The following is an 18,228-nucleotide window of genomic DNA, read 5'->3' as shown; positions in this document are numbered from 1 at the left end:
TCTCTCTCTGTCTCTCTCGTCTTTGGTTTCTGTGTTCTTCCGTTATTCTCGTTTGTATTTTCTGGTATTGTTGCTATTTTTGTATTTCCTCTCTCTTTCATGTATTCTTTTCTGAGCATAAGAACAAGACAGAGAAACTCACACCAAAAGAAAGAACAGGAGGCAGTACTCACTGCCAGGGAATTAATCAGAAACAACAACACCAACTATTCCCAAAATAAGAAAGAAAGAAAACTTATATAAGTAAAAAAAATAAACAAATAAAATTGGATACAATGAAAGGACACCAAAACTGAAATATATAACTGTAAAAATTAAAATTAATAAACATTTAAAAAAGAACTGGTAAAATAAATGAAAATTGAAAAATTAAAGACCAAGGAATAATAATAACAAAAAGCCACAATTCCCATATTCTGTTTTCCCCAAGAGCTGAGGTTTTGCAGTTCTCTATGATTGGCAAATTTGATATTAGCCTGATTTTCCTGTTGGTGCTCTGGGGCAGGGCCTTTTGCACTGATTTTCAGATGTCTTTACCCGGGTGGAATTGCACCCCTCTTACCAGGGGGCTGGATTCAGTGTAAGTGTACTGCACTCTGTAGCACCGTTTTGCTCCCTGAAGACTTTCAGTATTGATGAAGGGGGTGAAAATGGTGTCACCTGATCTCTAGCCCTGGAGCTGAAAGTCTGAGCATCCCACTCTTCAATGAGCCCTCACAGAAAAGTGTCAATCACTCTTGTCTCCTTGGTTTCTGCCCAAATTTTCATCCAGCCAGGCATTGAGCTTTTTTTTTTTTTAAATTAACATATAATGTATTATTTGCTTCAGGGGTACAGATTTGTGAATCATCAGTCTTATGCAATTCACAGCACTCTCCATAGCCCATACCTAACCCAATGTCCATAACCCAGCCTCTCTATCCAACCCCCAACCCCACGACCAACCCTCAGTTTGTTTCTTGAAATTGACAGTCTATTATGGTCTATCTCCTTCTCCAGTCCCATCTTGTTTCATTTTTTTCCCTCCCACCCCCATGGCCCCCACACTGCCTCTCAAATTCCTCATATCAGAGAGAATGATCATTGTTTTTCTCTGATTGACTTATTTTGCTTGCATAATACCCTCTAGTTCCATCCACTTCATTGCAAATGACAAGATTTGGGTTTTCTGATGGATGCATAATATTCCATTGTATATATATACCACATCTTCTTTATCCATTCATCAGTTGATGGGTATCTAGGTTCTTTCCATACTTTGACTATTGTGGACATTGCTGCTATAAACATTCTGATGCACATGCCCCTTCGGACCACTATATGTGTGTCTTTAGGGTAAATACCCAGTAGTGAGATGGCTGGGTCATAGGGTAACTCTATTTTCAGGTTTTTTCATATTGTTTTCCAGAGTGGTTGCACCAGCTTGCACTCCCACCAACAGTGTAAGATGGTTTCCCTTTCTCCACATCCTTATCAACATCAGATGTTTCCTGACTTGTTAATTTTAGCCATTCTGACTGGTGTGAGGTGGTATCTCATTGTGGTTTTGATTTGTATTTCCCTGATGCCAAGTGATGTGGAGCACTTTTTCATGTGTCTGTTGGCTATTTGAATGTCTTTGCAGAAATGTCTGTTCATGTGTTCTGTCTATTTCTTGATTGTATTAATTTATTGGACAGAATTAATTATTCTTTGGGTGTTGAGTTGATAAGTTCTTTATACATTTTGGATACTAGCCCTTTATCTGATATGTTGTTTGCAAATATCTTCTCCGATTCTGTCAGTTGTCTTATGGTTTTGTTGACTGTTTCCTTTGCTGTGCAAAAGCTTTTGATCTTGATGAAGTCCCAGTAGTTCATTTTTGCCCTTGCTTCCCTTGCCTTTGGTGATGTTTCTAGGAAGAAGTTGCTGTAGCTGAGGTCGAAGAGGTTGCTGCCTGTGTTCTTCTCAAGAATTTTGAAGGATTTCTGTCTCACATTGAGATCTTTCATTCATTTTGAGTCTATTTTTGTGTGTGCTATAAGGAAATGGTCCAGTTTCATTCTTCTGCGTGTGGCTGTCCAATTTTCCCAACATCATTTGTTGAAGTGACTGTCTTTTTTTCCATTGGACATTCTTTCCTGCTTTGTCAAAGATTAGTTGACCGGAGAGTTGAGGGTACATTTCTGGGCTATCTTTTCTGTTCCATTGATCTAAGTGTCTGTTTTTGTGCCAGTACCATACCGTCTTGATGATGACAGCTTTGTAATAGAGCTTGAAGTCTGGAATTGTGATGCCCCCAATTTTGGTTTTCTTTTTCAACATTCCTCTGGCTATTTGTGGTCTTTTCTGCTTCCATATAAATTTCAAGATTATTTGCTCCATTTCTTTGAAAAAAAGTTGATGGTATTTTGATAGGAATTGCATTAAATGTGTAGATTGCTTTAGGTAGCATAGATATTTTCACAATAATTTTTCTTCCAATCCATGAGCATGGAACGTTTTTCCATTTCCTTGTGGCTTCCTCAATTTCTTTCATGAGTACTTTATAGTCCTCTGAGTATAGATTCTTTGCCTCTTTGGTTAGGTTTATTGCTAGGTATCTTATTGTTTTGGGTGCAATTATAAATGGGATAGACTCCTTAATTTCTCTTTCTTCTGTCTTGCTGCTGGTGTATAGAAATACTATTGATTTCTGTGCATTGATTTTATATCCCAACACTTTACTGAATTCCTTTATGAGTTCTAACCATTTTGGAGTGGAGTCTTTGAGTTTTCCACATAAAGTATCATAACATCTGCAAAGAGTGGGAGTTTGACTTCTTCTTTGCTGGTTTGGATGCCTTTTACTTCTTTTTGTTGTCTGATTGTTGAGGCTAGGACCTCTAGTACTATGTTGAAGAGCAGTGGTGATAGTAGACAGCCGTACGTGTTCCTGATCTGAGGAGAAGAGTTCTCAATTTTTCTCCATTGAGAATGATATTCACTGTGGGTTTTTCATAGGTGATTTTGATGATATTGAGGTATGTATCCTCTATCCCTACACTGTAAAGAGATTTGGTCAAGATGCTATACTTTGTCAAATGCTTTTTTAGCATCTATTGAGGGTATCATATGCTTCTTGTTCCTTTTTTTATTAATGTATTATATCACATTGATTAGTGGATTTTGAACCAAACTTGCAGTCCTGGAATCAATCCCACTTGGTCGTGGTGAATAATCCTTTTAATGTACTGTTGGATCCTATTGGCTAGTGTTTTGGTGAGGATTTGTGCATCTGTGTTCATCAAGGATATTGGTCTATAATTCTCCTTTTTGATGGAATCTTTGTCTGGTTTTGGGATCAAGGTAATACTGGTCTCATAAAATGAGTTTGGAAGTTTTCCATCCCATTTCTATTTTTTGGAACAGTTTCAGGAGAATAGGTATTAATTCTTCTTTAAATGTTTGGTAGCACTTCCCTGGGAAGCCATCTGGCCCTGGGCTCTTGTTTGTTGGGAGATTTTTTTTTTAAGATTTTATTTATTTGACAGATAGAGATCACAAGTAGGCAGAGAGGCAGGCAGAGAGAGAGGGAGGATGCAGGTTTCCTGCTGAGCAGAACTACTGATGCAGGGCTCGATCCCAGGACCCTGAGATCATGACCTGAGCCCAAGGCAGAGGCTTTAACCCACTCAGTCACCCGGGCTCCCCTGTTGGGAGATTTTTGATTACTACTTCAATCTCCTTACTGCTTATGTTTTTTTTTCAGGTTTCCTATTTCTTCCTGTTTCAGTTTTGGTACCTTATATGTCTCTAGAAATGCATCCATTTCTTCCATATTGTCAAATTTGCTCTCATATAGTGGCTCATAATGTTTTTATAATTGTTTATTTTATAATTGTTTATTGTTGGTTGTGATCTCTCCTCTTTCATTCATTATTTTATTCATTTGGGTTCTTTCTCTTTTCTTTTTGATAAGTCTGGTCATGGGTTTATCAATCTTATTCTTTCGAAGAATGAGCTCCTATTTTTGTTTATTTGTTCTACTGTTCTTTTGCTTTCTATATCATTGATTTATGCTCTGATCTTTATTATTTCTCTTCTCCTGCTGGATTTAGGCTTTCTTTGCTGTTCCTCGCCTTGCTCCTTCAGGTGTAGGGTTAGGTTGTGTACTTGAGACCTTTCTTGTTTCTTGATAAAGGGTTGTAGTGCTATATACTTCCCACTCAGGACTGCCTTTACCTTTTCCCAAAGATTTTGAAGAGTTGTGTTTTCATTTTCATTCGTTTCCATGAATTTTTAGAAATTCTTCTTTAATTTCCTGGATGGCCCATTCATTCTTTAGTAGGATGCTCTTTAGCTTCCATGTATTTGAGTTTCTCAAATTTTCCTCTTGTGCTTAAGTTATAGTTTCAAAACATTGTGGTCTGAAAATGTGCAGGGAATGATCCCCATCTTTTGGTACTGGTTGAGTCCTCATTTGTGACTCAGGATGTGATCTATTCTGGAGAATGTTCCATGTGCACTAGAGAAACATGTGTATTCTATTGTTTTGAAATGGAATATTCTGAATATATCTGTAATGTCTATCTGGTCCAGTGTGTCATTTAACACCTTTATTTCCTCATTGATCTTTTGCTTAGATGATCTGTACATTTCAGTGGGGGAGGGGCTCTTAAAGTCTTCTACTATTACTGTATTATTGTCAATGTGTTTCATTGATTTTGTTATTAATTGGTTTATATAATTGGCTGCTCCCATGTATTAGGTGCATAGATATTTAAAATTGTTATATCTTGCTGTTGGACAACACTTTAAGTATGATATAATGTCTTTTCTCATCTCTTATTATGATCTTTAGCTTAATATCTGATTTCTCTGATATAAGGATTGCAACTCCAGCCTTCTTTTGATGTCCATTAGCATGGTAAATTGTTTTCCACCCACTCACTTTAAATCTGGAGGTTTCTTTGGGTCTAAAATGAGTTTCCTGCAGACAGCATATCAATGTCTTTTTTTTTTGTTTTGTTTTTATCCAGTCTGATACCCCGTGTCTTTTGATTAGGGCGTTTAGCCCATTTACATTCAGGGTAACTATTGAAATTTGAATTTAGTGCCATTGTATGGCCAGTAAGGAGACTGTTACTGTATATTTTTTCTGTTCCTTTCTGGTCTGTTACTTTTACACTCTCTCTTTGCTTAGAGGACCGCTTTCAATATTTCCTGTAGGGCTGGTTTGGTATTTGCATATTTTTTTTTTTTAGTTTTTGTTTGTCCTGGAAACTTTATTTCTCCTTCTATTTTCAATGACATCCTAGCTGGATATAGTATTCTTGGCTGCATATTTTTCTTAGTGCTCTGAATGTATCATGCCAGTCCTTTCTGGCCTGCCAGGCCTCTGTGCATTGGTCTATTGCCAATCTAATATTTCTACCATTGTAGATTACAGACCTTTTGTCCTGAGCTGCTCTCAGGACTTTTTCTTTGTCTCTGAGACTTGTAAGTTTTACAGGGTATTGACTTATTTTTACTGATTTTAAGGGTGAGAGTTCTGTGTGCCTCCTGGATTTTGATGTCTGTTTCCTTCCCCAAATGAGGGACCTTCTCCACTATAATTTGCTCCAATATACCTCTGTCCCCCCTCTTTCTTCTTCTTCTGGGATCCAAATTATTCTAATATTGTTTCATTTTATGGTATCACTTCTCTCTTCAATTCTTCCCTTGTGGTCCAGTAGTTGTTTATCTCTCTTTTTCTCAGATTCTTTATTCACCATCATTTGGTCTTCTATATCACTAATTCTCTCTTCTGCCTCATTTATTCTAGCTGTAATAGTCTCCATTTTTTATTGGGTTTCATTAATAATTTTTTTATTTCAACTTGGTTAGATTTTAATTCTTTTATTTCTCCAGATATGGATTTTATTTATTCAGAAATGGATTCCCTAGTATCTTCCATGCTTTTTTTTGGAGCCCACCTAGCACCTTGATGATCATCATTCTGAACTCTAGTTCTGACAGCTTATGAATGTCCTTATTGATTAGGTCCCTAGCCATCAGTACTGCCTCTTGTTCTTTTGTTTTATTTTTTTTGAGGTGAATTTTTCCTCCTTGTCATTTCATCCAAATAAGAATAGATGAATGAGAGAACAAAATGCTAAAAACACAGCAACAACCCGAGAAAAATATACAGTAACCATATCAGAAGAGACCTGAAACCGGGTGGAGAAGAAAGGAGGGAATATATATATATATATATATATATATATATATATATATATATATATTAGACTGGTGAATAAAACAGAGCCACACACTTAATTTTGGGTGTATTTTGGTCTTTTACAAGAAAATGCTTCCCAAAACTACAAAAAAGAAAAACATATATATACAAAAATTGGGATGAACATGATGGGATGTAATATGACTGTTCAGATGAAAATTTTAAAAGATTTTAAAAAGGAAATTGATAAGATAAGAAGTTGGTTGAAAACAAAATGTGGAGGGAAAGAATGTTATCAGGCTGGAGAGTAGAACAAAGCCATAAGCTAGATTTGGGGTATATTTTGATCTGTTAGAAGAAACTGTATCCCAAATTTTAAAGACAGAAAAACCTATATGTATACAAAAATATGGTTAAATACAATGAAGGGTTAAAATGTGACTATAACAATGAAAATTTAAAAATATTTTAAAAAGGTATAATAGTTAAAAAATGTTAAAAGAGGAAAGAGGAAAAATTGAAAAATAGAATAAGAAAAAATAAAATTAAAAAAATTACCTTCAAAAGACTGATGAATCACAGTGAAAGCCATGAATTCTATGTGCTGTATTCCTGTAGCTCTGAATTTTTGCAGTTCTCATTGATCAGTGAACATGGTCTTGGCTGGATAGTTTTGTTGATCTTCTCAGGTAAGGGCCTTTTGCACTCCATGCTCACCTGGTGTGTTCCTGAGCATTTCTATCTCTGGCTTATGGCCCCATTTTGAGTCTCCAAAACCCAGCAGATTCTTACAGTATGCTCTCATGCCACTCTCCCAGAGGAGGAAAGAGGGGGGTCTTATCAGATCTTCCACTTGTGAAGTCCCTGCTTGAAGAGCAGTGGCCTGACTGTGCCTCTGATCATGGTTTCAGGTAACCCCGAGCTAAAAGCCCACTCCTCAGATCCATCTCTGCAGCCTGCTTCCATGCTCTGATACCTGGGATCTCTGCCACACTCAGACACCGCTGGTCTTTTTGTGATCCTGCAGGTCCTGAGACCACACTGCCCCATTCAGGGCTCCACCCCCTGCTTAGCTTCTGGAGCAACGTCCCTCAGTGGAGCAGACTTCTAATAGTTTCGATTTTTTGTTCTGCTGGTCTACTGCTTGCTGGGAACTGGTCCTCCCCCTGTGGTCTATCTTCCCATATATCACCTTGGATTTACTTCGCTGCAAATCCTACTTTCCAGAAAGTGGTCATTTTTTTCTTTCTAGAATTGCTGCTCTATTTCTCTTTGATCTCTTGTTGATTTTGTAGGTGTTCGGAATGGCTTGGTAACTATCTAGTTGAACTCCTGGGAACCAATGATATTTAGGTCTCCTGATCCTCTGTCATCTTGTTCCTCCAATAGTTAAGCATTTTTTGAGGCACTCGACCATATTTTGAGACTCCAACCTTCATGGATTCCTGCAGTGCAGACCCTTGTCCTTCCTCCCACGGGAGGGAGAAGGTATTGCCATGCTTCTGCTTTTTGCTGGGTCCCTGCTTGAAGGGTGGTCACTGAACCACGCAGTGGTTCATGGTTTATGGCAACACCAAGCAGAAGCCTGGTGGCTAGAATCACTGTTTGGAGCCAGCTTGAAAAATCTGCTGCACTCATGCACCCACATACTTTTTGTAACCCTGGGGATCCTGTGATCATGCTGTCCTACCTGGGATTGGTTCTGCATTGCCACCTGAGCACCTTTCAGGCAGGGATGACCCCAACCAGATAAGACTTCTAAAAGTTTCAATTTTGTGCTCTGCTGCTTATAACACTTTCTTTTAGGTGGATTAAGGAAACTCCCTCCCCCAGCAGTTTAATCTTCTGATGTATCATATCAGGTTCACATCTCCATACCTCTGACCTTGCAAAAACTGGCCACCCTTCTATTTTTAGAATTGAAGCAATTCTTTTCTCAGATCCCCAGTTGATTTCACAGGTGTTCAGAATGATTTGATAACTATCTAAGGGAATTCTAGGGACCAGGTGACATTAGGGTCCCCTTCTCCTCCACCATCTTAACTCCTCCTGGACCACTTTCTTTTATCATAGAAAAATTAAATTCCAAAGAGATGAAAGACCCAAATGTGAGACCTGAAATCATAAAAATCCTAGAAGAGCACACAGCCAGTAAGTTCTTCAACATTTGATATGGTACGTATTTTTTGATAGGTTTCTTGAGGCAAAGAAAAGAAAAGGAAAAATTAACTATTAAGACTACATCATAATTAAAAGATTCTGTATTGGAAAGGAAAAAATTGACAAAAGTAGAAGGCAATCTAATGAATGGGAGAAGATATTTTCAAATGACATATCTCATAAAGGGTTAGTATCCAAAATAACTTATAAACTCAACTCCCCAAAGCTAAATAATCCAATTAAAAATGGGCAAATGGCATGAACAAAACTTTCTCTCATGGAAGACATCCAGATGGCCAGCAGGCACAGGAAAAGATGCTCATAATGACTGATTATCAAGGAAATGAAAATCAAAACTATTATGAGATATCATATTTTACCTGTCAGAATAGCTAAAATAAAAACACGAGAAACAATAGGTGTTAGAATTAGAGGAAAGGGAACACTCTAACACTAATGGTAGGAATGCAGGCTGGTGCAGCCATTGTTGAAAATAGTATGAAGGTTCCTGAAAATCTTAAAAATAGAACTACCTTATAATCACATTAATGGGTATTTACCCAAATAATACAAAAACACAAATCCAAAGATATACGTGTACCTCAATTATTATTACAGTATTATTTAAAATGGGCAAGATGTGGAAGCAGCATAAGGGTGATTAATGAATGGATTATAAAGATGTGAGATTATATATATATATATATATATATATATATATATATACACACACACTCCGAGACACACATATACATAATGGAATATCTTTCAGCTGTGAGAATGGAATCTTGCAATTTGCAATGACATGGATGAAGCTAGAGAGTATTATTTAAGCAAAAATAAGTCAGAGAAAGACAAATACAATATGATTTCACTCATAAGTGGAATTTAAGAAGCAAAGCAAATGAGCAAAGGTAAAAAGAGAGAGGAAGACAAACCAACAGACAGATTTGTAATTATGGAGAACATAATGATGGTTAGCAGAGGGGAGGTTTGTCAGGGTATGGGTTAAATAGGTGATGGAGGTTAAAGAGTGCACATATTGTGATAAGCACTGGGTGATGTATGGAACTGTTGAATTACTATGTTATATGCCTGGGACTAATATAACACTGTATTTTAACTAATTAGAGTTTATATAAAAACTTTAAAAAATAATAAAATTACTGCTTAGCCTAAAAAGTCATGAAATTTTTGGAAAAATATTTTAGGTAAAACTGAGGCTAAAATGTAATGTCTTTATTTGTTATGAGAATCCCATAAAACATGCTCTAAAATTCATATCCCTGTTAGATTTACTTTTACCACTGCAAAGACTGTGGAAAAGTTAAAAAAGATTGTTACAAACAGAAACAAAACCATGAATAAACATTGACAAATCTTAAATGCATATTGTTAAGTGAAATAAGCCAACCTGAAATGGTTACATGCCATATAATTCCAATTATATGGCATTCTGGAAAAGTTGAAACTAGGTAGACAACAGAAAAATAAGTGGTTGCCAGAGGCTCCATAGGAGGAAGAGAGAGAAAAATGAGTAGGTGAAGTGCAGAGTACTTTTAAGGCAGTAAACATATTCCATATAATACTATAATGATGGATACATGTCATTATAAATATGTCAAAACCCAGAGAATGTACAAAACCAAGAACAAATTCTAATGTACTCCTAGAGATGTACCAATAGTGATACGTTATTATGAACGAAAATTTATAGAGTACATCCTGACACAGTTTAGGATCTCTTAATATAGCCATTACTCTCAGAAGCAGGAATATAACAGGCTTTTCTAACAATTATACATATGCACAGACACACACACACACACACACACAACAGTGACCTAGACAAAATGACACAACAGAGGAATTCACCCTAAAAGAAAGAAGTAGATGTAATAGTCAAGGATTAAACAAACCTGATATAAGAGGTTTTAACCAGTTTTTAAAACAACAATCATTGGTGTCTGGGTGGCTCAGTGAGTTAAGTGTTTTGTTTGTCTCAGGTCCTGGGGTTGAGTCCCACATCAGGCTCCCTGCTTGCTTCCCCCTCTCCCTCTGCAACTCTCCCTGCTTGTGAATTCTCTCTCTCCCTGTCAAATAAATAAATAAAATCTATAAAAAAAGAATAAAACAACAATCATAAGGACACAAGCTGGGATTGAGAAAAGCACAGAAGACACTAGAGAATCCCTAACTACCAACATAAAAGAACTTAAAACTAGTTAGTCCAAAATATAAAATGCTATAACTGAGATGCAAAACCAACTGGATGAATGACTATAAAGATGGATGAACCAGAAGAACAAATCAGTGATATTGAAGATAAAATTATGGAAAATAATGAAGCTGAAAAGACGAAGGAAAGAAACCTTTTGCATCATGAATGTAGAATTAGAGAATTCAGTAACCCCTTAAACTATAATAATAATTCTATCACAGGAGTCCCGGAAGAAGAGAGGGGAGAAGAGGCAGGAGTTTTATTTGAGCGTATTTGGCTGAAAACATCCCTAATCTGTGAAAGGAAATAAACATCAAAATTCAAGAGGTACAGAATCAACAATAAGCCCACTCCAAGACATAACATAGTCAAATTTACCAAATACACAGAGAAGGAAAAGTCCTGAAAGTAGCTTCAGATCAAACACTATGAAACTTGAAGTCAACCAATAAGAAAACTTTTGGAAACACCTCAAATACATGCAGCTTAAAGAAAACCCTACTAAAGAATGAATAAATGAACAAGGAAATTTAAAAAGAAAATTAAAAGGACACATAAGGAAGGAAATGAAAATGTAAACACAACAACCCCAAATTTTGGGTATTCAACAAAGGAAATATTTTTGGGATCTTGCTATACAGGCCTACCCAAAGAAGCAAGAAAAGTCTCAAATACACAAGCTAACCTTACACCTAAAATAGCTAGAATATGAATAGTAAAAAACAAACAAACAAACAACAGAAAACTAAAGCCAGCAGAAGAAGGAAAATAATAAAGATTGGAGAAGTAGACAACAATACAGAAATAAACAAAACAGCGGAAAAGATCTATGAAATTAAAAGCTAGTTCTTTTAGAGAATAAAACTGATAAACCTGTAGCCATTATTTTTTAAATTTTTTAATATATTTATTTGACAGAGATAGCACAAGCAGACAGAGCAGCAGGCATAGGGAGAAGGAAAGCAGGCTCTCCACTGAGCAGGGAGCCCAATCTGGGGCTCAATACCAGGACCCTGGGATCATGACCTGAGCTGAAGACAGCTGCTTAACTGCTTAAGGAGCCACAGAGTTTCCCCAAACCTTTAGCCATTCTTATCAAAAAGAAAAGAGAAAGACTCAAATAAGAAAATAATGAATGAAAAAGAAGTCTCAAGCAACACTAAAGGAATGCAAACTATCATAAGAGAATATTATGAAAAATTATATGTCAACAAAGTGGGAAATCTGGAAAGAAATGGATAAATGGAAAGAAATGGATAAATTCCCAGAAATATAAAAACTACAAAGAAGGAAAGAGGAAGAAATAGAAAAAAAAGATCCCTAACCAGTAAATAAATTGAATCAGTAATAAAAAAAATCTCCTGACAAACCAAAGACCTTCCCAGGGCACTTCTACAAAACCTTTAGAGAAAAGTTAATATCTATTCTTCTGAAACTCTTCCAAAAAAATAAAAATGGATGGAAAGTTTCCAGACACATTCTTTTTTTAAAAAAGATTCCATTTATTTATTTAACTGTCAGAGAGAGAGGGAGACAGAGGCAGACAGAAGGAGAAACAGGTTTCCCACTGAGCAAGAAGCCCAATGTGGAACTCAGTCTTAGGACGCTGGGATCATGACCTGAGCCAAGGCAGCTGACCAACCAACTGAGCCACCTAGGCATCCCTCCAAACCCATTCTAAGAGGCCAGCATTGCCTTGATTCCAAAACAAGGTAAAGGCCACACTAAAAAGGGTAATTACAGACCAATATCCCTGATGACCATGGAAGCAAAAATTCTCAACAAGACCCTCAATAATCGAGGATAACATGCATTGAAGTAATTATTTACCATGATCAAGTGGGATTTATTCCTGGGCTGCAGGGGTTATTCAATATTATACAAACCAAAAAATGTGATATTCTACATTCATAAAAGGAAGGATAAGAACCATATGATCCTCTCATAGATGTAGAAAATGCATTTGACAAAATACAGCATACATTCTTGATAAAGCCCTCAAAAATTAGGGTTAGAGGAAACATAACTCAACATTGCTAGGTCATTTATGAAAGATTCATAGATAATACCTCCTTCAGTTTCCTCTAATGCTCACAAAAAGGGAAGGATGCCCACTCTTACCATTACTATTCAACATAGTACTTGAAGTCTTAGCCTCAGGAATCAGACAACAAAAAGAAATAAAAGGAATCCAAACTGTCAAGGGAGAAGTCAAACTTTCACTATTTGCAAATGACATGATACTCTGTAGAAAACCTGAAGGACTCATACATGAACTCAGCAAAGTCACAGAATATAAAACCAACAAACAGAACATAGTGAAAGGGAGGAAGAACTGAATGGGAAGTCATCAGAGAGGGAGACAAACCATGAGAGACTCTTAACTATAGGGAAAAATAAAACTGATGGTTGCTGGAGGGGAGATGGGTGTGGTGTAACTGGTATTAAGTAGGGCATTTGATGTGATGAGTACTGGGTGTTATATGCAACTAATGAATTAGTGAACACTACATCTGAAAATAATGATATACTATATGTTGGCTAATTGAATCTAAATTTTAAAAAATAAAACAAGAGAATAGCTGCATTTTAATTTAATTCAATTAGCCAACATATCATTAATTTCAGATGTTGTACTCAGTAATTGACCATAGAGTTGAGGTTCTATTTCTGAGTTCTCTATTTTGTTCATTAATCTATGGGTCTGCTTTTGTGCTGGTACCATGCTGTCTTGATGATGACAGCTTTGTAGTAAAGCTTGAAGTCAGGCATTGTGATGCCCGCAGCCTTGGTTTTCTTTTTCAACATTCTTCTGGCTATTTGAGATCTTTTCTAGTTCCATACAAATTTTAGGATTATTTGTTCCAGGTCTGTGATAAATGTCGATGGTATTTTCATAGGAATTGCATTGAATGTGTAGATTGCTTTGGGTAACATAAACATTTTAACAATATTCTTCCAATCTATGAACATGGAATGTTTTCCACTACTTTATGTCTTCCTCAAATTCTTCCGTATGTGTTCTGTAGTTTATAGAATATAGATCCTTTACCTCTTTCATTAGTTTTCTTCCTAGGTATCTTATGGTTTTTGGTGCTATTGTAAATTAGATCAATTCCTTAATTTCTCTTTCTTCACTCTCATTGTTAGTGCATAGAAATTCAACTGATTTCTGTGCATTGATTTTGTATCCTGTCACGATGCTGAATTGCTGTGTAAGTTCTAGCAATTTGGGGGTGGAGTCTTTTGAGTTTTTCAGACAATACATAATGACATACGATGAAGAGAGAGTTTGACTGCTTTTTTTTTTTTTGCAAATTTGAATGCCTTTATTTGAATAATGAAATAAAATATTTATTTGAATGCCTGATTGCTGAGACTAGGACTTCTAGGACTATTTGAACAACAGTAATGAGAGTGGACATCCCTGTCATGTTCCTGACCTTAGGAGAAAAGTTCTCAGTTCCCCATTGAGAATGATACTTATGTTGGGCTTTTTGTAGACGGCTTTTATGATATTGAGGTATGTTCCACTTACACTGTGCAGAGTTTTAATCAAGAAAGAATTTCTTGTATATTGTCAAATCCTTTTCTGTATCAATTGAGAGTATCATATAATTATTGTTTTAATGTGTTATGTTAGACACCATAGAATACATCATGAGTTTTTGATGCAGTGTACCAAGATTCATTGTTTATGTACAACACCCAGTGCTGCATGCAGTACCTGCCCTCCTTAATACCCACCACCAGGCTCACCATCCCCCCACCCACCTCCAGTCTAAAACCCTCAGTTTATTTCTTGGGGTTCACAGTCCCTCATGGTTCATCTCCCCCTCTGATTTTTCCGAATTCACTTTTCCTTTCCTCCTCCTAATGAACACTGTTATTCCTTATGTTACACAAGTAAGTGAAACCATATGATAATTGACTCTCTCTGCTTGACTTATTTCACTCAGCATAATCTCCTCCAGTCCCATCCATGTTGATTTAAAAGTTGGGTATTAATCCTTTCTGATGGCTGAGTAATATTCAATTGTATATACAGACCATATCTTCTTTATCCATTCATCAGTTGAAGGACATCTCAGTTCTGTCCACAGTTTGGCTATAATGGAAATTGCTGCTATGAACATTCGGGTACATATGGCCCGTCTTTTCACTACATCTGTATCTTTGGGGTACATACCCAGTAGTGCAATAGCTGGGTCATAGGGCAGTTATATTTTTAATTTCTTAAGGAATCTACACACTGTTTTCCAAAGTGGCTGCACCAACTTGCATTCCCATCAGCAGTGTAAGAGGGTTCCCCTTTCTCCACATCCTCTCCAACACTTGTTGTTTACTGTCTTTTAAAAACAATTTTGTCCATTTAATGAACATTAATTTTGGCCATTCTAACTGGTGTAAGGAGGTATCTCAATGTGGTTTTGATTTGAATCTCCATAATGACTAATGATGATGAACATTTTTTCATGTGTCTGTTAGCCATTTGTATGTATCCTTTGGAGAAGTGTCTGTTTATGCCTTCTGCCCATTGTTTGACATGATTATCTGTTCTGTGTGTGTTGAGTTTGAGGAGTTATTTTTTTTTAAATATAAATTAAGGGTTTATTACAAAATGTAAAGTGTTAGTTTAATGACTCATTGTCAGTGATTCAAAAAGAAAAAAACAAGGCCATGAGCCCTGGGTGTGACTGGGGGCAAAAAGCCAGGCTCAGGAGCGGGCTGACAGGCACTGGTTCACAACCTCCAGCAGGTGGGTATTCTCTGGAGCAGCTGCTACCCATTCCTTATCTGCAAGCTGCTTGTTCACTGCATGCTCCGAGGCATGAGTTCCTGGTGTAATGTGCACATCCATCTTGAAACGCTGGGGAAGGGATCGAAGAAGCTTGACTTTGATGGACAGGCCGATAAGAGTGGCCATGCTGCAGTGTGGAATGGTGAGTGTGAAGGCCACAGCCACCGTACTCTCAGGGTTGCTCACCTGAACCCAGACTTGCTCCACTATGTTCAATTCTTCCAGTGTCAGTGGATGCTCTGGGTCATTGATGGAGCAAATCAGCGAAGATCTCGCGTGCATCGATGCTGTCTGGAACCTGCTCGTCCTCCTCACCCACAGTCACGGGTCACCCCCCAGAGAGCTCCTAGATGAGTGGGTTAGTGTTCTCCAGGAGGCCGCCCCCCACCCCACCATCACACACCATCATGAAACCGTGGCCTGCCGCCCGAGTTTGAGGAGTTCTTTATAGATCTTGGACATCAGCCCTTCGTCTGTAGTGTCATTTGCAAATGTCTTCTCCCATTCCATAGGTTGCCTCTTTGTTGGTTATTTTTGTTTGTTTTTTTTTGGGGGGGGTTTGTTTGTTTGTTTTTGTTTTTGTTTTGTTTTTTGGCTGTTTCCTTTGCTGTGAAGAAGTTTGATCTTGATGAAGTCCCAAAAGTTCATTTTCACTTTTCTTTCCCTTGCCTTTGGAGATGTGCATTGAAAGAAGTTGCTGTGGATGATGTCGAGGAGGTTACTGCCTATGTTCTCCTCTAGGATTTTTGATGGATTCCTGTCTCACACTGAGGTCTTTCAACCATTTTGACTTTATCGTTGTGTATGGTGTAAGAGAATGGTCAAGTTTCATTCTTCTGTATACAGCTCTCCAATTTTTCTAACAGCACTTTTTTTTTTCATTCTTTTTTTTTTTTTAAATTTAAATGATGACTTATACCCAACAATTTCAACATTGGTCTAGGGGACAAGACTGTGACATCATTAAGAGCAGGAAGCTTGTCTTAAATCTCTCCATTCCAAGGAGTTAGTTCAGTGTCTCAAGTTGAATAAACAGGTAGTACATTTTTAATGAGTAACAGAATGAATGGATAAATATATGCATCGCATTAAAAATAAAAGAGTGGCAGTTTTAGGAGTAGTTATTACAATATAACCTACAGCCTATCCCTACTATTGTTCACAAAGTAGGTGGATTTGAGAGATGGGAAGATGAATCGATAGACAGATAATTGATAGATGATAGACACATAGATAGATTGATAGAGTGAGTGAACTAGAGCAAGTCTTCCCAGCTAATCAAACAGGCTTTAAAGTCTTTCATCTCTCTCTAGATTAGGGGTTTTCAACTAATAAATACTGTATTATTATTATTTTTTTATAATTTTATTTTTTATAAACATATATATATATATTTTCCCCAGGGGTACAGGTCTGTGAATCTCCATGTTTACACACTTCACAGCACTCACCATAGCACATACCCTACCCAATGTCCATAACCCCCCCAACCCCCCTCTGCCCAGCAACCCTCAGTTTGTTTTGTGAGATTAAGAGTCACTTATGGTTTGTCTCCCTCCCAATCCCAACTTGTTTCATTTACTCTTCTCCTACCACATTAACCCCCCATGTTGCATCTCCTCTCCCTCATATCAGGGAGATCATATGATAGTTGTCTTTCTCTGATTGACTTATTTCGCTAAGCATGATACCCTCTAGTTCCATCTACATCGTCGCAAATGGCAAGATTTCATTTCTTTTGATGGCTGCATAGTATTCCATTGTGTATATATATACCACATCTTCTTTATCCATTCGTCTGTTGATGGACATCTAGGTTCTTTCCATAGTTTGGCTATCGTAGACATTGCTGCTATAAACATTCGGGTGCACGTGCCCCTTCGGATCACTACGTTTGTATCTTTAGGGTAAATACCCAGCAGTGCAATTGCTGGGTCATAGGGTAGTTCTATTTTCAACATTTTGAGGAACCTCCATGCTGTTTTCCAGAGTGGTTGCACCAGCTTGCATTCCCACCAACAGTGTAGGAGGGTTCCCCTTTCTCCGCATCCTCGCCAGCATCTGTCATTTCCAGACTTGTTAATTTTAGGCATTCTGACTGGTGTGAGGTGGTATCTCATTGTGGTTTTGATTTGTATTTCCCTGATGCCGAGTGATATGGAGCACTTTTTCATGTGTCTGTTGGCCATCTGGATGTCTTCTTTGCAAAAATGTCTGTTCATGTCTTCTGCCCATTTCTTGATTGGATTATTTGTTCTTTGGGTGTTGAGTTTGCTAAGTTCTTTATAGATTTTGGACACTAGCCCTTAATCTGATATGTCATTTGCAAATATCTTCTCCCATTCTGTCAGTTGCCTTTTGGTTTTGTGAACTGTTTCCTTTGCTGTGCAAAAGCTTTTGATCTTGATAAAATCCCAATAGTACATTTTTGCCCTTGCTTCCCTTGCCTTTGGCGATGTTCCTAGGAAGATGTTGCTGCGGCTGAGGTCAAAGAGGTTGCTGCCTGTGTTCTCCTCAAGGATGTTGATGGATTCCTTTCTCACATTGAGGTCCTTCATCCATTTTGAGTCTATTTTCGTGTGTGGTGTAAGGAAATGATCCAATTTCATTTTTCTGCATGTGGCTGTCCAATTTTCCCAACACCATTTATTGAAGAGGCTGTCTTTTTTCCATTGGACATTCTTTCCTGCTTTGTCGAAGATTAGTTGACCATAGAGTTGAGGGTCTATTTCTGGGCTCTCTATTCTGTTCCATTGATCTATGTGTCTGTTTTTGTGCCAGTACCATGCTGTCTTGATGATGACAGCTTTGTAATAGAGCTTGAAGTCCGGAATTGTGATGCCACCAACTCTGGCTTTCTTTTTC

General features: G+C 37.4%; 1 protein-coding gene and 1 pseudogene across 2 annotated transcripts in view; one reads left to right on the top strand and one right to left on the bottom strand.

Moving 5' to 3' along the window:
* The window catches only part of ZC3H12B (zinc finger CCCH-type containing 12B), a 581,452-nt gene that overhangs the window by 304,968 nt on the left and 258,256 nt on the right, over window positions 1-18,228 (top strand). The gene's annotated exons all lie outside the window — the stretch shown is intronic.
* Window positions 15,158-15,769, bottom strand: LOC116860726 (annotated as a pseudogene).

This window comes from Lontra canadensis, unplaced genomic scaffold, assembly GCF_010015895.1.
Source record: "Lontra canadensis isolate GAN:19392208 unplaced genomic scaffold, GSC_riverotter_1.0 scaffold183, whole genome shotgun sequence".
Taxonomy (NCBI): domain Eukaryota; kingdom Metazoa; phylum Chordata; class Mammalia; order Carnivora; family Mustelidae; genus Lontra; species Lontra canadensis.
The sequence above is the reverse complement of the archived record's forward strand: the minus strand, read 5'-3'. Positions and strand labels throughout refer to the sequence as shown.